Source organism: Plecotus auritus, assembly GCF_963455305.1.
Source record: "Plecotus auritus genome assembly, chromosome: 1".
Lineage (NCBI taxonomy): Eukaryota > Metazoa > Chordata > Mammalia > Chiroptera > Vespertilionidae > Plecotus > Plecotus auritus.
In genome coordinates, this window is record NC_137770.1 from 152,739,444 (window position 1) to 152,751,188 (window position 11,745).

At 47.9% G+C, this 11,745-nt stretch overlaps 1 pseudogene across 1 annotated transcript; it reads right to left on the reverse strand.

Moving 5' to 3' along the window:
- Positions 1-7,303: 7,303 nt before the first annotated feature.
- LOC308248079 (nicotinamide phosphoribosyltransferase-like) lies at positions 7,304-9,374 on the reverse strand (annotated as a pseudogene). Its single transcript has 3 exons — positions 8,673-9,374; positions 7,903-8,485; positions 7,304-7,481 (listed from the first exon to the last, which is right to left on the reverse strand). The product of its transcript is annotated as a nicotinamide phosphoribosyltransferase-like (transcript).
- Positions 9,375-11,745: the final 2,371 nt, after the last annotated feature.

Consider the following 11,745-nt stretch of genomic DNA (forward strand, 5'->3'; position numbering starts at 1 on the left):
TGTGCTTGAAAGAATAAAACATTTTTTCTTTTTCAAGCCCCGAGTAAAGAGCAGACAGAGCAAATAGTGCTCTGACAATGGGAACGAGACCCTTAAAGCTGTCCCAGGAAACAGCCCCAGACAGAGCAAATAGTGCTCTGACAGATAAGATATGAGATTACCAGATGGGACTGTTGACTGAAAACTTAAGCCCTGTCATTAAACATGTTATTAACGAGCCCTGTTGGAATTTCCTGGCGGCTTTGTCCTCTCTTCCTCCCTCACATGTGTGACCCCTCCCAATGTGTGATTTTTGCCTTTATAAGCCTGTAAAATTTTCTGCTCGGGGCTCATCTTCGCTGCTCTAGTGTGAGTTACGAGTCGAGCCCCAGTGCGCTGGAATAAATCCTCTTGCTGTTTGCGTCAAGTGACGCCTCCTGCGGTTGATTGGGGTCGCCGTCGATCCGTGGGACAGAGTGAGGGTCTCCCTCAGGGGGTCTTTCATTTGGGGGCTCGTCCGGGATCTGACGGCCCCCCCCTCATCTGCGGAGTCGACCTTGGAGGTAAGAAGGGGTAACCCGAGGTTGTCTGTCTTTGTCTTGTGTATTGTTAGTTGGTCTGGCTCTGTGTGTGCGCTTTCGGTTTTGCAGCCGTTCGGCGACTCGTGAGAGTGGCCGAACAGTGGTTGGTAGACGTGCGTGGAGGGCCACAGGTTGCAGCCCTGGGGGACGCCCCAAGGGTGGAGGAGAGCCAGGGACGCCTGGTCGTCTCCTACTGTAAGGGCGCTGATCGGGTTCTACTGTTGCATCAGAGATTGTCAAAATCGTGCCCATCTGATTCTGTTGCGTGTTTGTGGCGGACAAGGTGGAGTAAGTGGGTCCTCGTGTCTGTAATATTTTTGTTATTTGTGTTTCTGACGACTTACGAACTGACGATGGGACAGACTGTGACAACCCCTCTTAGTCTGACCTTAGACCATTGGACTGAAGTTAAGGGAAGAGGTCGCGACCTATCAGTTGAGATCAAGAAAGGTCCATGGCGGACCTTCTGCTCCTCAGAATGGCCTGCTTTTAATATAGGATGGCCAACAGAAGGAACCTTTGACCTATCTGTTATTTTTGCTGTTAAGGAGATTGTCTTTCAGAAAGAACCTGGAGCCCATCCGGATCAGCAGCCCTACATCGTGGTCTGGCAGGACCTGGTGCAAAATCCACCCCCCTGGGTTCGACCTTGGGTTGTAAAACCCAAGCCCCGGCTGGCCACTCAAGTTCTAGCCGTCCAATCTCCCAGTTCTGGGGAGAAATCCAGTCACTCGGACCCCCCCAAGAAGATTTATACAGAAATCCAGTCTGACCTCCTTCTCCTTGACTCACCTCCCCCGTATCCTCCTGCCCCGGTTCCAGTAGGGGGTCGGGAAGAGCCAGAAGCACCGCTGGCTCCTGCAGCTGCCCCCTCTGCTCCCCCTAACGAGTCTCTGCCGGGGCCTGCGCAGGGCACCAGGAGCCGCCGCGGAATGACTCCCGACACCACCGTCGCCCTCCCCCTGAGGGCTTACGGGCCCCCGCCGGCGGCAACGGATGGTGGACCGGCTCCTCTTCAGCCCCTCCAGTACTGGCCTTTTTCCTCCGCAGATCTGTATAATTGGAAGACTAATCATCCTCCCTTTTCAGAGGACCCCCAGCGCTTAACCCGGCTGGTGGAGTCTTTGATGTTCTCTCATCAGCCCACCTGGGATGACTGCCAGCAGCTACTACAAACCCTTTTCACAACTGAGGAGAGGGAGAGGATTTTATTGGAGGCAAGGAAGAATGTACCAGGAGCAGATGGACGACCCACCCAGCTCCCCAACATCATCGAGATTGCCTTCCCCCTCTCCAGACCTGACTGGGATTTCAACACGGCAGAAGGTAGGGAGCGACTGACAGTCTATCGCCAGACTCTAGTGGCCGGCCTCCGTGGGGCAGCGAGATGCCCCACTAATTTGGCTAAGGTAAGAGAGGTTATCCAGGGGGCCACGGAACCCCCGTCAGTATTTCTTGAACGCTTAATGGAAGCTTTCAGGCGCTACACCCCGTTTGACCCTACCTCTGAGGGGCAAAGGGCTTCCGTGGCCATGGCTTTCATAGGGCAGTCAGCAATAGATATTAAAAGAAAGTTGCAGAGAATAGAAGGGTTACAAGACTATACCCTGCAGGATTTAGTTAAGGAGGCAGAGAAAGTATATCATAAGAGGGAAACTGAGGAGGAAAAAGAACAAAGAAAAGAAAAGGAAAGAGAGGAAAGAGAAAGCAAAAGGGATCGCAGGTAGGTGAGAGAGGCCAGGAACAAACCCAGGGCAGGGCTAAAAAGTCAGGTAACCTGGGCAACTGCACCCCATTAGACAAAGACCAGTGTGCCTACTGCAAAGAAAAAGGTCACTGGGCTAGAGAGTGCCCTAAGAAGAAGAAGAACGGGTCCTCCAAGAAAGTGTTAGCTCTGGAGGAAGAAGAAGACTAGCGGGGACGGGGCTCGGAACCCCTCCCCGAGCCTAGGGTAACACTAAAGGTGGAGGGGAAGCCAGTTGAGTTCCTAGTAGACACTGGGGCTCAACACTCGGTCCTACTCGAACCGTCTGGACCCGTCTCCCACAAGAAATCGTGGGTCATAGGAGCCACAGGGCACCAACAGTACTCATGGACTACCCGAAGAACGGTAGACTTAGGAACGGGACGGGTAACCCACTCGTTTCTAGTCATCCCCGAGTGCCCTGTGCCCCTACTTGGGAGAGATCTGCTAACCAAAATGGGAGCCCAGATTACCTTCACCCCTGATGGCCCGGAGGTGACCCAAAGCAAGAGAATGGCTACCGCCCTGACCATACGCCTAGATGATGAACACAGACTTTTTGAGGAACAGGGAGCAGAGAAAAGCCACATAAATGACTGGTTGAACAGGTATCCGGGAGCGTGGGCCGAGACAGCTGGAACAGGACTAGCTGCAGAAAGGCCACCCGTAGTCATAGAGCTGAAGGCCACTTCAACTCCTGTGGCTGTACGCCAATACCCCAGGACTAAGGAGGCCCGGGAAGGAAGTAGGCCCCATATCCAGCGCCTCCTTCAGCAGGGCATCCTAGTGAAATGTCAGTCGCCATGGAACACTCCCCTGTTACCTGTTAAGAAGCCTGGCACAGGAGACTATCGCCCAGTACAGGACTTAAGGGAAGTGAACAAGCGGGTACAGGACATCCACCCCACTGTACCTAACCCTTACAGCTTGTTGAGCTCTCTCCCCCCGGATCATATTTGGTATACTGTCTTGGATTTAAAGGACGCTTTCTTCTGCCTACGACTACACCCTTCCAGCCAGAACATCTTTGCATTCGAGTGGAGGGACCCTGACTCTGGGACTACAGGACAACTGACTTGGACCCGGTTACCCCAGGGGTTCAAGAATTCTCCGACCCTCTTTGATGAAGCTCTTCACCAAGATTTAGCCCTCTTCCGTGCCAGCCATCCCCAGGTAACACTTCTGCAGTATGTAGATGACTTACTACTGGCCGGGGCCACAGAAGAAGAGTGCCAACGAGGCACGGGATTACTGCTAGAAGAACTCGCCCACTTAGGATATCGGGCCACCGCCAAGAAGGCCCAGATCTGCCAAAAGGAGGTAACGTACCTGGGGTACGCCCTCAAAGGGGGGCAGAGATGGCTAACGGAGGCCAGAAAACAAACTGTGACTCAGATACCCGTTCCTCGCTCACCCCACCAGGTGCGAGAATTCTTAGGGACTGCGGGGTTTTGCCGCTTGTGGATCCCCGGGTTCGCTACCCTGGCAGCTCCCCTCTATCCTCTGACTAGAGAGGGTGCCCCGTTTGAGTGGGGTAACGGCCAACAGCAAGCCTTTGATGACATCAAGAAGGCATTACTGTCAGCCCCAGCCCTGGCATTGCCGGACGTAGCAAAGCCCTTCGTCCTATTTGTGGACGAGAGAAGGGGAGTAGCCCGAGGGGTGCTGACCCAGCCTCTAGGGCCATGGAAGAGGCCGGTAGCCTACCTCTCCAAGAAGCTAGATCCCGTTGCTAGTGGTTGGCCTGCCTGTCTGAGGTCCGTGGCGGCAGTGGCAGTATTAGTGAAAGATGCTGACAAATTAACTATGGGACAGAAGCTAACAGTCATTGCCCCCCACTCCTTGGAGAGCATCATCAGACAGCCCCCTGATCGGGGGCTGTCCAACGCCCGCATGACACACTACCAGAGTCTCCTACTGAATGAAGACAGGATCCAGTTCGGGCCGCCTGCCATCCTCAACCCAGCTACCCTACTACCTGACACGTCCACCCAGGAAAGTGTGCTGCATACCTGTCAAGAGATACTGGCAGAAGAAATGGGGACCCGAAGGGACCTCCGAGACCAGCCCTTGCCAGACGCTCAGCTGACCTCGTTCACTGATGGAAGCAGCTACATAATAGAAGGTAAAAGGGTGGCCGGGGCGGCGGTAGTGGATCATGAGCAAATTATCTGGGCAAGCAGCCTACCCGAAGGGACGTCGGCTCAGAAGGCCGATTTACTAGCTCTGACTCAGGCTCTGCGATTGGCAGAAGGGAAGAAGATTAACATCTACACTGATAGCAGGTATGCCTTTGCTACTGCCCATGTCCACGGGGCCATCTACTGGAGGCGGGGGCTACTAACCTCGGCAGGGAAGGAAATCAAAAATAAAGAAGAAATTCTAAGCCTGTTAGAGGCCATTCACCTTCCTGAAAAAAAAAGTGGCCATTATTCACTGTCCTGGACATCAGAAAAGAGGGTCCAGGGTTGCCGGAGGGAACCAAAGGGCTGACAGAGAAGCCAAGCGGGCGGCTCAGGGACTCAACATCCTATCTTTGTCTGGGGAAAAACCGGGGTCTCACCCTGAGGATGCGGTATATCCCTCTATCAGGAACTTTGAATATTCAGAATCAGACCTTGAGAGAATGGACAGATTAGGATTTTGCCTGGAGACTCCAGAGGGGATCCGGGAAACTACAGAAGGAAAAAGAATCCTCCCTGAAAAGCAGGCTATCATTTTTCTTAGACACCTTCATAAGCTAACTTATCCGGGCCCAAAACATTTAAAAACTATAGTCCAGTCTTCACCGTATTATATTATGAAACTAGGGGAGCTCGCAGATACAACTGTAAAAGAATGCAAGCCTTGCCAGATGGTGAACGCCCAGCCCAGCAAGCTATCTCAGGGCAAGCGGCTCCGAGGAGACCGCCCTGGGAGTTACTGGGAGGTAGACTTCACTGAGGTAAAGCCAGCCAGGTATGGATACAGATACTTATTGGTATTCATAGATACATTTTCAGGATGGGTTGAAGCCTTCCCTACCAAGAGGGAGACTGCTCAGGTGGTGGCCAAGAAAATACTAGAAGACATCTTCCCGAGATTCGGGGTGCCCAAGGTAATCGGGTCAGACAACGGCCCTGCGTTTGTTGCCCAGGTAAGTCAGGGACTGGCCAAAATCCTGGGGCTTGATTGGAAATTACATTGTGCTTATCGGCCCCAAAGCTCAGGACAGGTAGAAAGAATGAATAGAACTTTAAAAGAGGTCATGACTAAATTATCCTTGGAGACTGGCATAACAGACTGGACAGTCCTCCTTCCCTTTGCTTTGTTTCCGGTACGCAATACCCCTGGCTCCCTCAAGCTAACTCCTTTTGAAATTCTTTATGGGACTCACCCCCACTCATTACCATCCAGCACCTCCCTTCCCCAGAATCTTACTCCTCTCAATCTCTGTACGCCAGATTGAAAGCCCTTGAGACTGTGCAGAGGAAGGTGTGGAATCGGTTGGCCGAGGCCTACAAGCCAGGAGACCTGCAAGTACCTCATCAGTTCCAGGTCGGAGACTCGGTGTACATTCGGCGCCACCGTGCGGCCAGCCTAGAACCGAGGTGGAAAGGACCATACATAGTGCTGCTCACAACACCGACTGCAGTGAAGGTCGATGGCATCGCCGCCTGGATCCACGCTTCACATGTCAAGCCCGCGCCACCACCAGACCCAGAGTGGAAAGTGGAAAAAATGGACAATCCCCTCAAGCTCCGCATTCACCGTGTTCCTGCTCCTGTTGGCACACCTCCCGCCGATAAGCAGTCCTAACCCTCATATCCACCCTGATGGGTCCCCTTATTATACTACTTTTAATTCTCACTTTGGGGCCCTGCATCTTAAATCGCCTAGTCACCTTCATCAGGGAAAGAATAAGTGCTGTACAGGTATTAGTGCTCAGACAGCACTACCAGTCCCTCCGCCAGGGAGACAGCCTCGGAGAAGGGTACATAGAGACAGAAGTTCCATGATTAGAACTTACCAAAAAGCAAATGGGGGAATGAAAGAATAAAACATATTTTCTTTTTCAAGCCCCGAGTAAAGAGCAGACAGAGCAAATAGTGCTCTGACAATGGGAACGAGACCCTTAAAGCTGTCCCAGGAAACAGCCCCAGACAGAGCAAATAGTGCTCTGACAGATAAGATATGAGATTACCAGATGGGACTGTTGACTGAAAACTTAAGCCCTGTCATTAAACATGTTATTAACGAGCCCTGTTGGAATTTCCTGGCGGCTTTGTCCTCTCTTCCTCCCTCACATGTGTGACCCCTCCCAATGTGTGATTTTTGCCTTTATAAGCCTGTAAAATTTTCTGCTCGGGGCTCGTCTTCGCTGCTCTAGTGTGAGTTACGAGTCGAGCCCCAGTGCGCTGGAATAAATCCTCTTGCTGTTTGCATCAAGTGACGCCTCCTGCGGTTGATTGGGGTCGCCGTCGATCCGTGGGACAGAGTGAGGGTCTCCCTCAGGGGGTCTTTCATGCTCATAAATATCATGAAAAGTTGGAAAGACTGTTAAATCACTGAAACTTTATATAACTTAAATATATCATACACAACCTTGTTTGTACAAAAATATAAGTTAAACATAAAGCCATCATGATAATTTTATGCAAATCTGTTTTATGTGATCTTTAGTTATTTATAAAAGTTCCTCAGTTCTGTTAAGAAAATATCAATACCAGATTAAATTACTATCTATTGGCAAAGGGCCCTAAAAAGCTTACTTTAACGTTAATCTTTTATGTGGTCAAGAGCATTGCCTAATTGAGATCACCTAAACACTGGGGGAAAAGGTGCAGTATGTCCATAAACAAACAAATAATTTGGCTGTAATGTGTCATAAAATAAAGAAACCCCACACATCTGTACAATGAACATTATATATCACACACTCACCCACACTGGAGTATACCTGTGTGCGTGTACAGACACACGTAGAGGCAAGGGCACACACCCAGTCATAAAACAAAGCCTAATGAGGTGCTGCTTCCAGTTCAATATTCAGCTTTGCATTTTTTTATTTCTTCATCAAATAAATAGCTTTTTGTCACCTTCCCATTCTTGAAGACAGGATGGAGAAGATCATTCCTCAAGGTCTCCTTTTCCTTCCTCAAGTGTAACAAATCTCTTGCTGGTGTTTTATGTAAAGGCTAGAGGCACGATGCATGAAATCCGTGCAAGGGTAGGCCTTCGCAGGCCCTGCTGCCTCAGCTGCTGTCTCACAGCCCCAGCCGCCACGGAGATTGCCTAGGCCCTCGTAGCCCCTGCTTCGTCAGGAAGTTCATCTGGAAGGTCGTTCAGAAGGACGTCTGGACGGTTGTTCTGCTGTTTGGCCGTTTGGTCAATTTGCATATTATGCTTTTATTATTATAACTAGTTATTATAAAGACTAGAGGCCCAGTGCATGTATTCGTGTATGAGTGGGGTCCAACAGGCCTGCCCCAATCAAGGCCAATCAGCTGGGCCGGCCAGGGGGTGGGGCCGTGAGTAGTTGGCTAGCTGGCCACCCCCTGGTTGAACTCTGGGTTGAGGGGACAATTTGCATATTAGCCTTTTGCTATATAGGATAACTGACCTTTTTAGGAACTTTTGTTGGGATCAGCAACTGGGTCCTGGAAAACATTAACCCCAAGGCCATTGGTTACAACATAACTACCCTTAAAGGAACAATTCAAGAGATCTCTTGTTAATTTTTGTAGCAAAGCTCCACCAGAATCGAAGGCAACATTACCAATACTCCATTTGTTTTGCTTCAGGCCTTCTACAATCTCTTGTAAGGTATTAATATCTATTCCATCCCCTTGAATAACTTGAAGATACGGTGGCAGCAACTTGTAGCCCTTTGAGTTCTTAGTAATAGGGGATTTCTTACTTAAAGTATCCAAAACCTTTAATACAGTGTCAAGAGGATTTCCAGAATCAGGTTTGATTATTAGTGGTGCCTCTGAACTTCTTGATACTATTAAATGTCTTAGATATTCACCCCATATTTTCCCACACGCATTTTAAATGTCATAACTATCGCTGACCACAGATACAGGCACTGATGAAAACTGTGTTACTATATGTTCAAAAGCATCTTTTTCATGGTCTTTCCCCCAAGCTGTTATGGTACTGTGTTCTGCCGCTGGAATAGAATAGCCTGGAACAGGACCTTTCATTCACAGTATATATATAATTTCAGAGAGGAAGGGAGAAAGATAGAAACATCAATGATTCTCATTGATGATGAGAATCATTGATTGGCTGCCTCATGCGTGCCCCCAGGCATGTGTCCTTGGCTGGAATCAAACCTCGGACCCTGTGGTCCACAGGCCAATGCTCTATCCACTGAGCCAAACCGGCTAGGGCACAGTATTTTTTAATTAAAGCAATTCCTGCTACTGTATCCATTCCTCTAAAGTTAACCAAATAAGCAGAGCTCCTATGCCAGCAGTCTCTTGGGAAGCGACTCCTCTATAGCCAAAATACATGCAACTTGTATTCCAGACCAACTCAGTTACCAGATGTTTCTAACAAATATTTGGCCAATATTTTCTTCAGCTCTCTAGAATTTGTGGCCATGGTGATTGGATTCCAGGACTGAACAAAAATAGTCTCAACCCAATTTATAAGCCAATTACAATCTGGATCTGTGTTTTCCACTGTGAAGAGAACATTTCCTCTGGGAATGACAGAACCCTCAGGAATAGCTTTTACTTCTACTGGAAGATGCCCAGGGCATTTCTCAAGAATGTAATTCCATACTTTTCATTAAATACATCATCTGGGAAATGCTCTATGGACACCTCTTTGGCTTCCCGGATCTTGTCTTTGGTCACTACTTTATCTTCTAAGTACTTATTAAGAATGTACTGCAACCCATAAAATACTGTTTCCTTGTATTTCACCTTCCTTATTTTGGAGTTTTCTGTCTTCTTTTCGTGGCATTCAAAGTAGGAATAAACTTTGCTTGTGTTGGGTGGGTATTGTTTATAGTGAGTAACCTTGTAGGCGTCAGTGGCCAGGAGGATGTTGAACTCGGCTTCTGCCTCAGCATTCATCTCCGGCCAGATAAAGGGGGCTGCCTGGCACTGCTGCGAGGAGGGAGAAAAAATGGGCTTCACCTTCCTCTGTCCCTTAAGTCACTGCTGGTCAGAGGGGGAGGTGAGGGGGAAAGGGAGTGCAGAGGCGGGGCCTGAGGAAGTCTGGACAGTGGCTTGAGGTGGCAGGGGTGGCAGGGGCTAGGGTGCATGCAGCTGGCAGTAGGATGGCCTCACCTGAGCTCCCTGGCCTAATTTTTTAGTGACGAAATGCATTGATGATAAATATTTGGACCAATGGATTTTGATGTAAGAGTTGGAAACATTCATAACATTGTTTCAGGTTTCACATGGCCACTAACCTTTAAAAAACTACCACTTGTTATGTTTTGGTGTGGTATCAAAGAATATCCACAATGATCTGAAAAAGCCATTAAAATGCTCTTCTGTTTTTCAACTATGCATGTGTGGGATGTGGCCGAATTTTCTTTATCTACTCAAGCACAACAGCAAATTACAAAAGATTGAGTACAGAAGCAGATGTGAGAATCCACTATCTTCTATTAAGGCAGACATTACAGAGATTTGTAGGAAAAATGTCACCTTTTTCAATGTGGCACATTTTAAGGTTTTTGGCCAGTGATGCAGGCTGTGAAGGAATTCACAACTAAAAGAAGAAGTAGTTTTTACTTTTCCCAAAGGGAAAGAGCCCTTGTATTTTTAATCAATACATGAGCAAAGAACAAAAACTTCCCTCCCCAACCCCCCCCCCCCTTTAAAGCCTTGGCTGCTGCTGCTAGGTGACAAGGACGGTTTGGGCTGAAATTGAGCATTCATTAGGGGCGTTGTCCATTAATCTTTCAGGAGGCAGTCCAGACAGATGTCTTAGGGAGGTGTCTTATCAGTATTTTCCCTAAAGCATAGTAACCTCCATCTTGTATAAAAAACTGCTGTTTGAAACTCTCTGCTATTGTTAGATAGTCCCTAGTCCTGTAAACTCTGTCATTGTAAACTCTGTCACTTTAAGACAGTCTCTTATTCTATAAAATGACTTTGTTTTTAGTTCAAATAATAGAAAATGATAAACTTAATGGTCTGACCTTGCAAGCTAGCCATCGAATGTAATAGACTAATATAGACTAATACTGATAATAAATACCATATTCTTTTGACAAGTACTAACTCATTATGTATTCAAGGTTACAACTGTCTGTAACAAGAACTCACACAGAGGGCTATGTAATATCTGAAAACAAAGAAGCTCAAAAAGTGTAAATACGGGAGACTTCCTGCATGTGTTGCTCAGAGATTTGGAAGAGACACTTCCCTCTGGGCCACGCGCAATAAATGACTCCTAATTAATTGGCTCATTGAGGCGTCTTGTATCTCATTTGTTGATTTACGATACAACATCCCCAAGTCTATAAAACACGCTTAGAGTAAAAGTTATAAAGTGTTCAAAGGAGGCTTGTTTGAAGGAGAGGGGAAAGGGAACTTTTCAGTAATTATCCCTGTGTTGTCAACCAGCAGGGAGGAGATGCATGCAAGAATGTAGTCTTGAGAGTAACTTGTCTTGCAGTTTGAACACGGGTTGTTTGTGTAAGGTTCGAGGCACAGGAAACGGAATTAGAGACAAAGACAAGTTAAAAGAGGAAGTTTATTCTGCACTAACGAGTGAGATTCATTACGAAAGAGGGTAGAAAAATCAGGATTAGAGGAGAAGGACCCAGCCGGGCTGTCTCGCAAGGGGAGAACAGCAACACGTGCAGAGGTGAACAAGTCTTTTGAGGGGAGGAACGAAAAGGGGTGGGTCCCAGGGAGGAACGGGAAGAGGTGGGGCCCAGGGCACTCAGCACGTGCTGATTGGTGGTTCAATGTCCTAGCCGCAGACTCAGAAGCAGATTAGGTCATACTCCGCCCACGAGTTGGGGGAAGGGAGGATCTATCCCTTTGAATCAGAGGAGCTACAATCTTGGGGATTAATTACAAGGTGCTTCTCATAAATTGTGGAAGGCTACAGCAAAGGAAAAGAAAGGCCTTTTTTCCTGTCCTTACAGTACCTATTCAATATTATTTCCTGTCCTTACAGTACATATACAATATTATAGCTGAATATTACTCAGCCATAAGAAAAGATGAAATACTGCCATTTTCAACAACATGGATGGATCTTGACAATATGATGATAAGTGAAATAATTCAGATGGGAAACATCAACAACTATATGATTTCCCTTACATGTTAGATATAAGCTGAAAACAACAAACAAAGAAGACAAACAGAAACTCATAGACACAGACAACAGTATGGTGGTTACCAGATAGGAAGGGGAGTTGGGAAAGTAGAGACAGGTAGAGGGGGTCAAATGTGTGGTGACAGAAGGAGATAACTT